The sequence below is a fragment of the Penaeus chinensis genome, chromosome 7, assembly GCF_019202785.1.
Source record: "Penaeus chinensis breed Huanghai No. 1 chromosome 7, ASM1920278v2, whole genome shotgun sequence".
In the NCBI taxonomy this organism is placed as follows: Eukaryota; Metazoa; Arthropoda; class Malacostraca; order Decapoda; family Penaeidae; genus Penaeus; species Penaeus chinensis.
In genome coordinates this window covers 17,474,369-17,491,868 of record NC_061825.1, presented here as the reverse complement: position 1 = coordinate 17,491,868, position 17,500 = coordinate 17,474,369, and the positions used below count along the sequence as shown (strand labels likewise).

The 17,500-nt window shown below is 42.0% G+C and overlaps 1 protein-coding gene across 4 annotated transcripts in view; it reads left to right on the top strand.

The window, feature by feature from the left end:
- LOC125027087 (putative uncharacterized protein ENSP00000383309) overlaps window positions 1-17,500 on the top strand; it is a 130,501-nt gene that overhangs the window by 56,514 nt on the left and 56,487 nt on the right. The gene's annotated exons all lie outside the window — the stretch shown is intronic.

Sequence of the window (17,500 nt, the reverse complement as noted above, 5' to 3'; positions counted from 1 at the left end):
TATATGTGTGTGTGTGAGTGTGTGTGTGTGTGTGTGTGTGTGTGTGTGTGTGTGTGTGTGTGTGTGTGTGTGCGTGTGTGTGTATGTGTGTATGTGTATGTACGCAACGCCAGTGCCAGAATCAGATGCCGAGTCATTGCTCAATAAAAGAAAAAAAACACAAACAAAAAAAGAAAAGAATACATAAAACTGTGTTCGGTAAACATCTCAACGAATACGAAAAGGATTAGAGTTTAGAAAAAAAAACAATGAGAAGACAGTCTACAAGCGCAGACACGAACCTCCGAACGAAACTATAAGGAAGTGGTTTATGTGACGATTTCAAAACTTTTCATCATCGTTTTCCGGACGAAATCGGCTTGGTCCGGCCCACCAATGACAGATAAAGCCCCTGACCGTATAAGGAATATCCATTAGTCGTTATTTGAGTCACTGTTCGTTCTCACGTGTTCGGACGAGGTCTCGACTGGGCGACCCGACGCGCAGGGGTTGAAGTCGATGGTAAAAAAGGGGAAGATGATTTGCTGTATTTTCTATTATTGTTATTATTAGTATCAGTAGTGGTGCCATTATTTTGTTTTATTATCATCTCTGGCTATTGATACTGCGTGATGTTATTTCGGGCTATCCCGGTGCGTTGGTATGTTGGTTCCAGAGCCTTTCATTCTGTAGTGGATATTGTCGCAGTGTGTGTGTGTGTGTGTGTGTGTGTGTGTGTGTGTGTGTGTGTGTGTGTGTGTGTGTGTGTGTGTGTGTGTGTGTGTGTGTGTGTGTGTGTGTGTACATGTGTATGTGTGTGTGTGTGTGTGTGTGTGTGTGTGTGTGTGTGTGTGTGTGTGTGTGTGTGTGTGTGTGTGTGTACATGTGTATATGTGTGTGTGTGTGTGTGTGTGTGTGTGTGTGTGTGTACATGTGTATATATATATATATATGTGTGTGTGTGTGTGTGTGTAAATACACATTGCGTTATGTGAGAGGATCGGTTGGTTTTCAGGATGTGTAGTTTCTATAAAGAAAGGAATTATCTGTCTGTCTATCTGTCTGTCTGTCTGTCTCTCTGTCTCTCTGTCTCTCTGTCTCTCTATCTCTATCTATCTATCTATCTATCTATCTATCTATCTATCTATATATATATAAAATGTATATATGTACATATATGCATATATATGTATATGTATATATACATATATATATCTATATATATATATATATATATATATATGTATATGTATGTAATGTATATGTATATGTATATGTATATATATGTATACATATGCATTATATATATATATATATATATATATAGAGAGAGAGAGAGAGAGAGAGAGAGAGAGAGAGAGAGAGAGAGAGAGAGAGAGAGAAGGGGGGGAGGGAGAGAGAGAGAGAGAGAGAGAAGAGGGGGAGGGAGAGAGAGAGAGAGAGAGAGAGAGAGAGAGAGAGAGAGAGAGAGAGAGAGAGAGAGAGAGAGGTCATAAATAAAGAAAGAGAGGCTTAATCTTATTCACAAAAAATCTCGAACCAAAAATTGCTTTCATTCCCAATTCCATCCTCAAAGAAATTATTACTCATCCCGAAGACCAAACCCATCGCCTCGCATAGCCTTAATGCCACACGCAGTATAAAACACTAACCAATTAACATCATAAAACCTTAGTCTCTCGTACAAAGGCACTCCCCCCCACCCCCCCACCCTTCTTCGTCACCTTTCCCGTTGCACCAACTACCCCCCTCTCTCTCCCCCCCCCTCCCTCCCCCCCTTAAAGACGATCACCGTTACTGAATAAACTTGCACCGTTGATACAGGTTACACTATAGTTATGCACATTGTTCAACCAAAGCCCCGCGTATGCCCACTGTCCAAGGCTGGGTCGGCGCAGTTCCATGGGCGCTGTGGAGAATTTTGGTCGGGTGATTTGCATTCATCGCTTTGCAGTGCTGTGGTTTATCAATAATGGAGCTTTGATAATGGAGAGAGAAGGAGAGACAAAGGAGGTGGATGAGGAGGGGGAAGGGAAGGGAGGGGGAGGGAACGAGGGAGATAGAGAGGGTGCAGGAGAGAGAAGAGAGGAGCAAGCTGGAGCGAGAAAGAAAGAAAGAATGAGAGAGAGAGAGAGAGAGAGAGAGAGAGAGAGAGAGAGAGAGACAGAAAGACAGAGAGAGAGAGAGAGAGAGAGAGAGAGAGAGAGAGAGAGAGAGAGAGAGAGAGAGAGAGAGAGAGAGAGAGAGAGAGAATGGGATAGAATCAAGAGATAGACAAATAGAGCCACAGATAAATCGAGGGACACATATAAGTAAGCAGACAGGGTGCAAGAGGCGAATAGGAAGACCAAAAGAGAAAAAGATAAGAAATACCCGTCTGCCTAGAATGACAGAGACACAAACAACCTCTCCACAAACTTCTCCAGCAAGAATAAAACAAAAAAAAAGATATTTAAATCTGGTAACAGTGTCATCGTAACGGTTTTGTCAAAGCTGTAAATTTGAATGCGACTTTAACAATCTATTTACACACTATTCCACTGTGTATCACACTTTTATTATGCCGGTCGCGGTAGCCTCTTCGTTAGTTTTGAATATTCTTGACGATTTAGGGGACATGGATTAGAAACTGAATTTAAATAATAACGTTCTATGTATTATGCACACACGAGCGCACACACACGCACGCACACACACACACACACACACACACACACACACACACACACACACACACACACACACACACACACACACACACACACACACACACACACCACACACACACACCACACACACACACACACCACACACACACACACCACACACACACACACACACACACACCACACACACACAGACACACACACACCACACACACACACACCACACACACACACACAGAGAGAGAACACGGGTAAAAGGCATCTCCCTTTTCGGCAGTGAATTTACACCTACGAATCAATCCCACGGGGAAAATAATCCTCTACACTATGATAACGCTTTATAAGAAGCTTCTTATACGAATTAAGAAGAAAAAAAAAAAAAACGAAATAAAAGATCAGAGAGAGAGAGAAAAAAATAACACTAAGAACCTTTTAAGAGTAAGGGTTATCTTCACCGTCAATCCGCTGACCCGAGAAATCCGACTGGCACGCTACTGTGAAGTTAACCGCCCTTGTCGAGCAGCCGGCAGACCAGCGGAGCATTACCCTGAAAAATGACACAGAGCTAGACTTTTTTTGTATTAAATATTGAGCATGTGCCTGTTCTCTCTTTTTTCCCATAATGTCATTTCATTATTTTTTTTTTTTTATCGTTTTGATCAAGATGCCGACGCTCAAAAAAATATCATTACGGTTTTCACTTTTATGGATGTAATTCTGGTATAAATAAAATATTATACTCTTTCTACAATGCGCTGATATCAAATTTATTCGGTGAGGTAACGTAAAATCTGCGATAATAAACAGCCGGTATCGTTTTTTTTTCTTTCTTTCTTTCTTTCTTTCTTTCTTAATTATCTGTATATGGAATTATCGCTTTATCAGAATGCGCTTCCTTTAGTAGACACTTCTGAAAATTTGTGTTCTTGTTTTCGTCTTTTTCATTAGTTTGATAATATTTTATCTTTTCCTTATTTAATATCTATGTAGCTACTCGCCTGTCTATCTGTTTACCCCTCCGTCTCTCCATCCATCTATCAGTCATTCTGCCCCAGGTGTCCCAAAACAATTAAACAAATTATTAAATATGTTAGTCTATGAAATTGTCTCAAACCCTGAACATACCCCCAATGAGCAGACTGGGCAGACTGGGCTCAGTGGCGAGAGGTTATGGTCCACTTAGAAAAAGTGTTCGGACTTAAGTAGCCTCTCAGAATTTGCTGCAAAGTTGGTTTCTCCAGTCGGTCTTTGTTCCTCGCTGCGTCGTTAGGGAGAGTTTTATAGTGTTCGCTGGGTATCTGTTTGTATTATCTGTGTGTGTGTGTGTGTGTGTGTGTGTGTGTGTGTGTGTGTGTGTGTGTCTGTGTGTGTGTGTGTGTGTGTGTGTGTGTGTGTGTGTGTGTGTCTGTGTGTGTGTGTGTGTGTCTGTGTGTGTGTGTGTGTGTGTGTGTGTGTGTGTGTGTGTGTGTGTGTGTGTGTGTGTGTGTGTGTGTGTGTGTGGTGTCTGTCTATCTGGCTATATCTATATGTCTATATCTTATCCTCTATATCTATCTATATATATATTTATCTTATGCTCTATATATATCTATTTATGCATTTAACTGTATGTGTCTATCTATCTATCCATCTACTTATCTCGCTACGTACCTATCTATCTATCCATCTATATACCATCAATCTATAAACCACAAACACTGCAAAGGCTTCAAGCCCCATTTCCTCTAAAAAAAAAAAAATGACTTTTAACACCGCACATACAACAAGGTCGAAAGTTCTTCAATTTTCACTAATAACAAAAAAGATTCTTGGGGAAATATTCCGAAAACACGTGATGTTTTGTTTTGATATATAGAGTTGCTATTCGTCGTTCATTCAACTCGAGTTTGGACGTCATTTTGTATTTTAAAAAAAGGAAGATAAAGAGAAAAATATATGACATCTCAGTCTTAAGAATTTGAATTGTGTATCCATACACACACTTAAGTATGTGTGTGTGTGTGTGTGTGCGTGCGTGCGTGCGTGTGTGTGTGTGTGTGTGTGTGTGTGTGTGTGTGTGTGTGTGTGTGCATATATATATATATATATATATATATATGTATATACATACATACATATACATACATACAAATACACATACACATACACATACACATACATACCTACATACATATGCATACACGATAAAAGACAAACACCTCAGTGATACAAAAAAAAAAAAAAAAAAAAAAAAAAAAACGATTTGCCGTGTATACGTCATTGCCTCATTCCATAATGAAGAAAAGAAAACGTAATTTCGAGATGGGTGTATACATCGGCAGCGCAGAAGCAACGGTTTATCCTGACGGTAAATATCCAAAATGCCTATCTTTATCGCCGGGGGAAACGGCGTATAATTAAACATCAGGAAATATGACGTTTAATGAGCCGTTGCGGTGAAATGAGCCCGATGCTCTTTTTTTTCTGCCTGTTTGCTGGTTTTCATATTTTGAGAATAAATCTATCTAGCGGATATTGTTCCTAACGGTCTTTTTTGTGTGTGTGTAATTTTGTGTTGTTTATTATTCATAGCCACTTATGGATTTTCTGTCAGTCCGTATTATTGTTTAGAATTTCATATGCGTGCTTTGCTTTTTTTTTTTTCTTCTTTTTCTTTTTTTGTATTGTCTGGTTGTAATTTTAGAATTATCCCTTTTTCCTTTTATTATTTGCATCCCTTTTCTTTGCCTTTCTGACTGTCTAATTATTTGCTTTTCAAACAGCGAAGATGAAAAAATGGCGGGAATTCGTGCGCATAACAGACTTATTTTATTTGTATATTTTTTTAAATCTTCGTCTTCTCTCTTGTAATCATTATCATCTTCCTTTTCTTTCCCTCCTATTTCCTCCTTCTTCATTTCGAGTGTGTTATCATATATACTTCAACTTCGAACTTCCCGAGCGAAAATAAGTACGCTCTTGAGGATGAAGAATGACGTAATTACGCGAAATGGCTGTTTGGCGATGACGAATGGGCAAGGGGGGACGCGATAATCAGGAGAAACACCGGAGAAGAAGGAGATAGGTAAATAATAACAGATATAATAAAAGAAAAATGAAAAATTGAAATTAACGGTATAAAAGTTAATAAGAAAATATAGATAGCCATGGATTAATGAAAAAAATGAGAAATATACAACGGAGTGAAATACATTAGTCAACAAAATCTTAACGATAAATGTGTAGAAAAATATATAAAAGATATATATAAAAGTAATAAACACAAATAACAGCAGAGAGCGAGCCAAAATGAAAAGGAGAATAACAGTTTTGAGAGAGAGAAAAAAAAGAAGAAAAAAACAAACAAACGAAATTTTAAAAAGGACCTGAAAAACCAGGTAAGTAAACATGCGTCAAAGAACACGAAGGAAAAAAAAATAATAATAAAAAAAAAAAAAAAAAAAAAAGAAATTCGAATAATATGAAGAAAATATAAATAAGATACAGCAAAGAATATAGACTGTAAAGTGGGAAGCAACGGTCGTTAACGGTCATCTAACAGAGAAACCAGCCTCTTGTGGGCGTCCGAGAGGTACAGGTTGAGGCACAAGAGCGGGCGTGAGTGGGCGTTGATCTAGTGTGGGCGAGAAAGGATGGAGGGCAGGTTGGCGATGAGTAAGGGCTGGCCTGGGCGGAGGAGGGGGTGAAGGGAGGCAGTGGGGTGGAGGAGAAGGCGGGGTGGAGGGAGGCAGTGGGGTGGAGGAGGAGGGGGTGGAGAGTAAGGCTGGGCGGAGGAGGAGGTGGGGGTAGAGGTGGAGAGGGGTGGAGGGAGGGAATTAGAGGTGGAGAAAGATGGAGGGATGGAGTTGGAGGTGAGGGAGAGTAAAGGGAGGGAGGTAGAGTTTAAGAGGAGTGGAGGGTGAATGAGGGAGGGAGATTAAAGGGCGTAGGGATGGAGGGAATGTATGGAGAAGGAATCAGTAAAAAAGAGAGGGCGGAATAGGATAGAAGGGGGGATTTTAAAGAGGGAGAAGGGAGAGAGAAAGGTAAAGGACCTGAGGGAGAGGAAAGGGAGAGACGCAGACTCGAAAAAGGGAAGTAAGAAGAGGAGGGAGGAACAGAGGAGTTATAAGGGCGGGGATTAGGTTATTTGAACATGGGTCGTCACCCTTCGCGTGTCTTACGGTTAGCGATGGACCCATAACACAGGCTGGGCGTCTGATTCCGGGCCGACGAGGAACTCCCTTGTAGTGCGGGTTTGTTTATGCCTCATTTAGCCTCGTGTCATTCTTATTTTTCTCTTTTACCTGTTGTTCTTATTCTTTTATCAGATTTTCTGATAAGCACACACACACACACACACACACACACACACACACACACACACACACACACACACACACATACATACACACACATACATACATATATATATATATATATATGAATATATATATACATATATCAGTTTATAAATACATATAAAGCTCTCAGCTTCATTAATGTTATGTTGGCGGTGTGGAAGTCAGATAGGATCCCTCGGTCACACAACAGGTCTACCATCTCATATATATATATATATATATATATATATATATATATATATATATATAATATACACATATATATAATATACATATATATATACATATATATACACATGTATATCGTGTGTGTGTGTGTGTGTGTGTTAAATATGTGTGTATATATGTATGTGTGTATATATATATATATATATATATATATATATATATATATACACACATACACACACTCATTTCATACTATGCGGCTGGTACTCCATCTCTTCCCCTCTCTCTCTCTTTATCTATCTATCTATCTATCTACCTATCTATCTTTATACATGCATATATATATATATATGATATATATCCATCTACCTATCTATCTATCTCCCCATCTCTTTCCTTTTCTTTCATTCTTCTTCACGCTCTTCATCTCCCCCTTATTACCAGTCAATCCTTTTCTTTCATCTCTCGCCGTTTTTTTGTTGTTTTTTTGTCCTGCCCCTTCCCTTCTTTCGCTTTGATTGTGTGTGTGTGTGTGTGTATATATATATATATATATATATATATATATATATATATATGTGTGTGTGTGTGTGTGTGTGTGTGTGTGTGTGTGTGTGTGTGTGTGTGTGTGTGTGTGTTTATTCCCACGCTGACAGTCCATCCTAGCATTAGACCGTGGAATTATATCACACTCAGTCACATATACACACACAAACAAACACGCATAAATACCCTGGTATTCACATACACGCACACGAGACAAAGAGTCATATACTTACATGAATACACACATACTCACAATCCCCCCCACACACATACACAACTCCCCATACACACATATTTACACCGCCCACCCCCATATATACATATATATATATATATATATATATATATATATATATATATATGTGTGTGTGTGTGTGTGTGTGTGTGTGTGTGTGTGCATCGTAATGATAATAATAATACCCTTTGTTCCAACAAAAAACAACGTAATTAATGGTGTCTTAGGAACCAGACATACTAATGCCTACGCCTTCCCCCTTTCCTGACTTACACAACCATAACCACACGCATCCACATACACCTACACCCACACCTACACATTGCATACGCCCCCGCCCTCAACCCCGCCCTACAAACAACACACACACACTCACACACACTCACGCATACGCCCATCGAATCCGTTGTTCTTACTGTTCTGCTACGAATTCCTCGCTGCAAAAATGAGAGTAAATATTTACTCGGACAATTACATACTTCCCCGCATGACCCTTAGAACGGGAAAGGTCACGACCTCGGCTGGGGTCACGGGTCAAGCAGTGATCGCGTCGGGAATGTGTGGGGTCGAGCGGATCGAAGGAGGGGGGGGGGACTTGGGTGATGCAGGGAGGGTGTAGAGACTTATTAGGGTGTAAAAGGGTGTGTGGATTTAATCGCTTAAGGGTGTATGTCCGTAATTGTGAATGGGGATTTATGTTAAGTGTGTGTTAAAAGGAAAGTGTTGTGTGTGTATAAGTATTAAAGTGTATATCTGGATGTACAGTGTGTGGTTTAAAAAGTGTTTGAAGTGTTACGAATATGTCTACGTGACGTGTGTATGTGTGTGTGTGTGCGTGTGTGCGTGCGTGTGTAGGGTTACGGGCATGAAGGAGGTGATAATCCTGTTTTTATTACCTTTTATTTTTTTTTCTTATAAGACCTCTTCACCTTTCTTCTCTTTCTCCTTCGTAGCCTCCGTCTGCAGCATCATCTAAGTTTCTCTGCGTTTCTTTTTCTTTCACTCTCTATCTCTTCCTTTTCTATTTCCCCTTTTATTTTTTTCTTTCTCTCTCGCACACTCACATGCAAATGCACACACACACACACACACACACACACACACACACACACACACACACACACACACACACACACACACACACACACACACACACACACATCTTCCCCCTCTCCATGTCTTGCTCTGCCGTCAATGCAACTCGATCGTCTGTTTACCCGAAGGACTTCTCAAAACAAAAGAATATCGCTCGTCATTGGCGCCTTTCTTCCTCTTTGGCCTCTTCCTCAGTGTCTCGAAGAAGAAGGAGAAGAAGAAGAAGGCACGTGGGTGGGGGAGGGGGGAGGAGAAAGGAAGGAGGAGGTAGGAGGAGGGAGAAGGGAGGGGGAGGGTGAAGGGAGGAGGAGGTGGGAGAGAGGAGGAGAAAATAGGAGGGTGAGAGGAGGAAGGATAGAGGAGGAGAAGGGGAAGAGGAGGAGGTAGGGAAAGGTAGGGAAAGGTAGGGAAAGGGAGACCAAGGGGAAGGTGTAGGGAGGAGGAAGAAGGGAAAGGGGAAGGGAGGAGAAGGGAGAGAGAAGGGGGAGAAAGAGGTCTGGCGGGATGACTGACCCTGCCTCGTGTAAGGGACCTTAACCCAGACACTGAGCGAAGGAAGGGTGGGTGTGGGAGGCCGGAGGGGGGGGGGACTGGGCGGGGCGGGGGAGGGGGAGGGAGGAGTGACGAAGGGGAAAAGGTTTGATCCATCTTCTGTTTTTTGCGCGGACGGGCGTGTTTGCAGATGGAAAAGTGAACGAAAGGAGGGGGAACAGGGGAAAGAGGAGAAGGAGAAGAGGAGAAAGAGTAGGAGGAGGAGAAGAAGGAAGAGGAAGGGGAAGAAGAAATATTTACCGCATTAACTTCCTCTTACTATTTCATTATTTTTTGTTTTTCTCTCTTAATCTCTCATAGTCTCCCCCCCCCCCTCTCTCTCTCTCTCTCTCTCTCTCTCTCTCTCTCTCTCTCTCTCTCTCTCTCTCTCTCTCTCTCTCTCTCTCTCTCTCTCTCTCTCTCTCTCTCTCTCTCTCTCTCTCTCACTCTCTCTCTCTCTCTCTCTCTCTCTCTCTCTCTCTCTCTCTCTCTCTCTCTCTCTCTCTCTCTCTCTCTCTCTCTCTCTCTCTCTCTCTCTCTCTCTCTCTCTCTCTCTCTCTCTCTCTCTCTCTCTCTCTCTCTCTCTCTCTCTCTCTCTCTCTCTCTCTCTCTCTCTCTCTCTCTCTCTCTCTCTCTCTCTCTCTCTCTCTCTCTCTCTCTCCTCTCTCTCTCTCTCTCTCTCTCTCTCTCTCTCTCTCTCTCCTCTCTCTCTCTCTCTCTCTCTCTCTCTCTCTCTCTCTCTCTCTCTCTCTCTCTCTCTCTCTCTCTCTCTCTCTCTCTCTCTCTCTCTCTCTCTCTCTCTCTCCTCTCTCTCTCTCTCTCTCTCTCTCTCTCTCTCTCTCTCTCTCTCTCTCTCTCTCTCTCTCTCTCTCTCTCTCTCTCTCTCTCTCTCTCTCTCTCTCTCTCTCTCTCTCTCTCTCTCTCTCTCTCTCACTCTCTCTCTCTCTCTCTCTCTCTCTCTCTCTCTCTCTCCTATGTACTGTACAATTTCCGCGGTGTTCTCATTCGTAACGGCAATGATCATAACATTCTGCGTGTGAAGGCGTTAATGGCCGGAAAGATCAGTTTATTGTACAGTCAGGATTTCAGTGGATTAGAAGGGATAGTTATGAGCTAAAGGACGGGAAGAGGCATGGGAAGTAAAAGAGGGGGAAGGAAGAATTGAAGGAGGAAGGGAGAATAGAAAGACTGTAGAGGATGGAAGGAGGGAGGGGTGGAAGGTAATATTAAGGAAGGAGGGAGGGAAAGGAGGAAGGGAAGGGGTGAGAAGGAGGGGTTGAAGGGGAAGGGTGGGAGGAGAGTAGGAACGGAGGTTGAGAAGGGAATGGAAGGAAGAGGAGGAGGAAGCGAATGGGTTGAAAGGAGAGGAAGAGATGCGTGAGAAGAAAGGAGGGGAGAAGTGAGAAGGAGTGAGGAAAGGAGAGGAATAGAGGAAGGAAGGGAGGAAGGCGGGGGGGGGGGGGAGGAGGGTATAAAGTGAGGGGGCTATCATTGTGTTGAGCCGAGGGAGGGGGTCCTCTGAGGGCGGAGGGAGGGGGGTATATTTGTGAGCTCAAATTAATGGCGACATTTGTGAACTTGCGTCGTTCAGGGGAGGGGGAGGAGGGGGAAGGAGGAGGAGGAGGAGGAGGAGAAGGAGGAGAAGGAGGAGAAGGAGGAGGAGGAGGAGGAGGAGGAGGAGGAGGAGGAGGAGGAGGAGGAGGAGGAATAAAAAGGAAGGAGTTAGTGGTGGAAGAGGAGGAAAGGGGGAGGAGGAGGAGGAGGAATAAAAAGGGAGGAGTGGTGGAGGAGGAGGAGGAAAGGAGGAGGAGACGTCGGCAGCGTGACTTTGATGTCTCAAGGCGGAGGAGAAGGATAAACATCGTTAACTGAAGGATGACTCGGAGGTCTTTAACGTATTAGATGCCACAAAACAGCATGAAGGATCGGATCGAAGCCTATTGCAGGATACCGGGAACCGAAATGATCTTCCAGGACTTAAATAGACGCCGAGACACCTTTTTACTTATGAGGTTCTGGTTGAAAGTGTCTCACAGCCGAGGTCAAGACGGAACAAAGCAAGGTCACTGTACCTCTCATCTTGACCTTGTTCCTGCTCTTCTTCTCGCCAGACGACAATAGGAAAACGAAGATGGTAAAACCTTCACAAAATGAATTATAATGACACTAATGATAAATTTCTCACGGTAATTTCCGTCTCCTTAGCCCTTGCGAAATGGAAACTAGCGCCAAAGACAAGGCTCCGCGCGAACGTTTCCTCTGGAAGTGAATTCTTTTGTTTCCGAAACGTTTGTTAACATCATTGTTGGCGGGAATGGAATGATTATTGTTCTTACCATACCTTGACTTTTCAGACGTGTGAGCGTACTTGGCGGGACCTGTTGTGGGAATGCATTAGGGGGCTGTGTTTGATTGTATGGGAGCACACACACACAAACACACACACACACACACACACACACACACACACACACACACACACACACACACACACACACACACATACACATGCACACACACATACACATGCACACACACACACACACACACACACACACACACACACACACACGCGCGCGCGCGCGCGCGCGCGCGTATATATTTATTTATGTATCCATACACACACAAAAACTCTCTCTCTCTCTCTCTCTCTCTCTCTCTCTCTCTCTCTCTCTCTCTCTCTCTCTCTCTCTCTCTATCTCTCTCTCTCTCTCTCACACACACACACACACACACACACACACACACACACACACACACACACACACACACACACATATATGTCATAATATTATATTTCCGAATATCTTAACGCCAGAATGGAACCCAGGCCGCGAGTTCCCAGAGACGAGCAAGAATTTCATCCCATAAAAGGAAAATCTGCTTTCATGAAACGAGTCTTCTTCGTGATCATACTTTGAAAACAAAAACCTCCCGCAATGCGCATATAATTCATGCTCCCTCAGAAGGTGAAAATCTCGAAAGCATTATTCATACTTCTTGGTCTTACGTTCCATGATATGACGAAGAAGGAATGTCGGAGCAAGATTGCTTAATACCTGACCATTAAATATGACCATGGCTGACCTTGTGCCGGAGGACGTAGAGCAGACAAGGTCAAAGAGTAGCCCGAAAGCGGCGCCAGAGCGGAATTTCACTCCTTTGCCTCTTTCCCTTTCCACTTTCTTCCTTGGCCTACAAAGACCATGGAAATGAAACCTAAACCATGGTGGTGGAAGTGACAACCATGATGTTGGAAATGTGACAACTGTTTTGGAAATATTTCAAGAAAACGAAACAACAAACGCACGAATGCAGGCCCTAGGATTATCCAAGATTTGTTTGTTTTTTTCCTTGGTGTACGATCACCGCCTGTCTGGTCTGTGTTCGAAAAGGTCTTCCAGATGCTTTGATTAGAGTTGGAAATCTCGGGTTAATCGCCTCCGAGACGCAGACAACCATAAAACCAGAAAACGACTTTGGAAACTCGATTATACCCGTTCTCTCTGTTTGGCGGGACCCGGGTATCTTCACCGTGCATGCTGTTAATTCGACTTTTGGTTAACTTTTTGTGGCTTTAGGTATCTTGTTTTGAAACGGGGGGAGGGGGAGGGGTGATTTCTTTTGAATTTAATTAGAATTATTTGTTATATGTTGGTTATTATATACTTTTCTTTTATTCGGATAATTTTGTCCAAGAACGAATGTTTCTTAGCAACCTGGCAGCCATTATATTCTCAAATGCATCTTGTTTAGCCAATTTTAAACCCTCCCTTTCTCTTTCACTTTCTTTCTTTCTTCCTTTGAATCCCGTAATTATTTTCTGCTCCTTTGAAATTGCAACAATACTCTTTGCAATTGTCCTTGTTGTTCTAATTATTGTCGATGGCTTGGTGTCCTCCCGTGATGCTCTTCCTAATCAACTTGATATCAGTTCTTTCGCTTGCCAATCCTTCTGCTCGGTGTCATTTACCGAGGAACTGTCGAGGAATTTCCATTAATTGTCGGGTCTTCCTTGTAACAACAATTAATCTCGAACAACAATTAAGCACACGTTTCGTATAATCTCGGAACCCGCCTTAATGGACTGATTTAATGTACACACGGGAGGAAAAATCGTACACAGATATTGTCCAAGAAAGGAACAATCATTCCACGAGAACCATTTATCCTGCATTGATTGTACACGAACAAAAGATGAGAAAAGAGCTATGCGACATTGAAGATGGGGGGGGTGGAGGGAGGGGGGAGTGAAGAAAGGAGGAAGAGGGGAAGGAGGAGGTAGAGGAAGGTGGGGAGAAAAGGGAGAAAGATTGAAGGTGGGGAAAGAGGGGAGGATGGGAATGATGGAGAAAGGAGGGAAATGGGGAGGGTGGGGGAGGGAAGTGGGAATGGATGAAGGAGGGGAAGGGGGAAAAAGGAGGAACTTGGAGAAAGGGACGAGGGGGGGATAAAGAAAGATGCGAAGGAGGATAGGGAAAGAAGAAAGTTGGGGAAAGTAGGGAGGGAGAAGAAGAGAAAGAAGAGGAGGGTGGCATGAGACAAGAGGAGTGGAGAGAGGACAATACACGACGGACCAAACACTTTAATTGAGTGTACAAGCGGCAGTCGTACTGGAACGCCTCGCTCGCCCTGTGTCCAATCAATGATGAAGTAACTGTAGTGAAACCCCCTATTAAAGCCAATTACCGTGATAAGAAGTAATCTCCGGATGAAACTGCCAGAGACGAGTCGATTTAAAAATGTTTAAAAAGTATCCTTGGTTGTTATTGGTTGTTTTGCTGCGTTATTGTCTTAGCTGTTGTTACTATGTCGTTACCATGAGGGAGCGATGCATATTTTTGTTTCCTCTATCTTAAGCAGTTTACTATTTCTGCCATGCTAGGAATTAAGTAACATTTATTTAATTATTTATTTGCTTATTTTTCATTTTTTCTTTTAAGTGTAGTACAATTCTAGGATTCTTTTTTTTTTCTACATATTTTTTCTTCTTTTCTCTCCAATGATCACAATTCTTCAATATTTTCATATTTTCATTTCATTGCAACTCAACACATGGGCAGAAAAATAAGTGAATATCCAGTTATTATTACTTTCATTAACTCCTTAATTACGACAAATTTCGTGAATTTTGTGTTTCGTAAAAGACACTAATCATTGACACTTTTTTTTTGTTTTGTTTTTTTGAGTTTTGAACTGAACGATTGATAACATCATCAGCTCATCATCTCTATTGCTTCTCACCATAAACTCATCATGATTCACCATTATTAAAACATTTCGACACGATTAAAACTTCTAACGACACACTCACCATAATTTCCTATCAACAAACTCATCGTTATCCAGACACCAGCACCACCAACCAAATCACTATCCCTCACCATCACCTTCCACAAGCTCACCATCTCCATCAATAACCTCACCATCACTCACCATCTCCATCTTTAGACTCACCATCACTACCATCTCCATCTTTAGACTCACGATCACTCACCATCTCCATCAATAACCTCACCATTACTCACCATCTAAATCTTAAGACTCACGATCACTCACCATCTCCATCTTTAGACTCACCATCACTTACCATCTCCATCTTTAGTCTCACCATCTCCATCTTTAGACTCACCATCACTCACCATCTCCATCTTTAGACTCACCATCAGCCATCAACCGACGCCATCAGCCCACGTAGGTCAGTCTCCGGACGCGGGCGTGGGCGAAGGGCGTGGGCGTGATCCAAGGCCAGGGAGAGACGCTCCAAGGCCATGGGCGGGAATGGGCGTGAATTTAAGGAGGAGAGAGAGAGGGGGGAGGGGGGGAGTTTTCGACGTATTTAGAAGACGGGAGATAATTAGCGAATTACAAATATCAATTTATGTCAATTTGCGAGTGTATCATTTGAAGGGATCATCTGTGTAAAGGTCCCTCTCGCCTACTCTTATCTCCCCCCCCCCCCCTACCAGTCTAAGCCAGTCTCCTGTTCTTGGTCCTTTATTCATTGTTTCCTTCCTATTATTATTATTATTCTCCTCCTCCTCCTCCTCCTCCTCATCATCATCATCATCATCATCATCATCATCATCATCATCATCATCATCATCATCATCACTGTCTGTGTTATTATTATTGTCATTATTATTTTATTATTATTATTATTATTATTATTATTATTATTATTATTATTATTATTATCATCATTATCATTATTATCATCATTATCATTATCATTATTATCACCGGTATTTTATCATTCCCTTTCATCTAATCTAATTTAATAAATGTTTGAGTTCATGTCACGGAAGAATTGATTATTTTTTTTTTTTCTTTTTATCACATTTTCCTTTTTTTTAAGATTTTATCATTATTCACGTCATAATGTCATGTCGACTGACTCTAACTGTAATGTAGAAGGCTGCTTGATCGCGTCCGGATGTTATCGTCATCCTCGTCTCATCCATGTGATAAAGAAGATGGAGAGATAGATAGATAAATGGATAGATAGAGAGAGAGAGAGAGAGAGAGAGAGAGAGAGAGAGAGAGAGAGAGAGAGAGAGAGAGAGAGAGAGAGAGAGAGAGAGAAAGAGAGATAGATAGATAGATAGATAGATAGATAGATAGATATAGATAGATAGATAGATAGATAGAGAAAGAGAGAGAGGGAGAGAGAGTAAAAGAGAGAGAGTGAAAAATAAGCGTGTTAATAAAGCAATCAGGAAAAGCACAAAATAAAATCCAAAATAAGTATGCAAATGACAGAGAACCGTCACCTAAATATCAACATTTTCTCAAGATATAAAAAATATAAAGAAAGAAAGAAAGAGAGAAACGAAATAAATAAAAGAAAGAAAGAGAGAAACGAAATAAATAAAAGAAAGAAAGAAAAGGAAGGGAGAAACGAAAGAGAGAAACGAAAGAAAGTAAAGAAAGGGAGGCGAAAGAAAAAAGAAAGAGAGAAACTAAAGAAAAAAGAAAGAGAGGCGAAAGAAAAAAGAAAGAAACGAAAGAAAAAAGAAAGAGAGAAACGAAAGAAAGAAAAAGAGAGAAAGAATAAAAAGAAAGATAGAAACGAAAGATAGAAAGAAAAAAAGCGAAACGAACAAAGCGTGAAAAGAAACGGGGGGGAAAAAACAACAACCCGCTGAAATGCGTCCTTTTTCCCCCCAAGCCATTCCTCGAACGGCCGCCGCTGACGCCCCGCTTCGCCCCAGATGTCTTGGGAAATGACCACAAGAACAGCAAAGGATCTTCTTCTCCCTTCCGCGGACCAGGAAACACGGGTTCCTGTGCAGCGTGGGAGGGATGGAGGAGCGTGCGCTGGGTGCGTCAGGGTGTTGTCGTCACGCGGTGTTCTTGCTGGTGTTCCTCCTCTTCCTGTTCTTCCTTCGTCTCCTGCTCTTCCTGTTCTTCCTTCGTTTCCTTTTCTTCTTGTTCTTCCTTCGTGTCCATTTCTTCTTGTTCTTCATTCGTGTCTTTCTCTTCTTGTTCTTCCTTCGTCTCCTGCTCTTCCTGTTCTTCCTTCGTTTCCTTTTCTTCCTGTTCTTCCTTCGTTTCCTTCTCTTCTTGTTCTTCCTTCGTTTCCTTTTCTTCCTGTTCTTCCTTCGTTTCCTTTTCTTCCTGTTCTTCCTTCGTTTCCTTCTCTTCTTGTTCTTCCTTCGTTTCCTTCTCTTCTTGTTCTTCCTTCGTTTCCTTTTCTTCCTGTTCTTCCTTCGTTTCCTTCTCTTCTTGTTCTTCCTTCGTTTCCTTTTCTTCCTGTTCTTCCTTCGTTTCCTTTTCTTCCTGTTCTTCCTTCGTTTCCTTCTCTTCTTGTTCTTCCTTCGTTTCCTTCTCTTCTTGTTCTTCCTTCGTTTCCTTTTCTTCCTGTTCTTCCTTCGTTTCCTTCTCTTCTTGTTCTTCCTTCGTTTCCTTTTCTTCTTGTTCTTCATTCGTGTCTT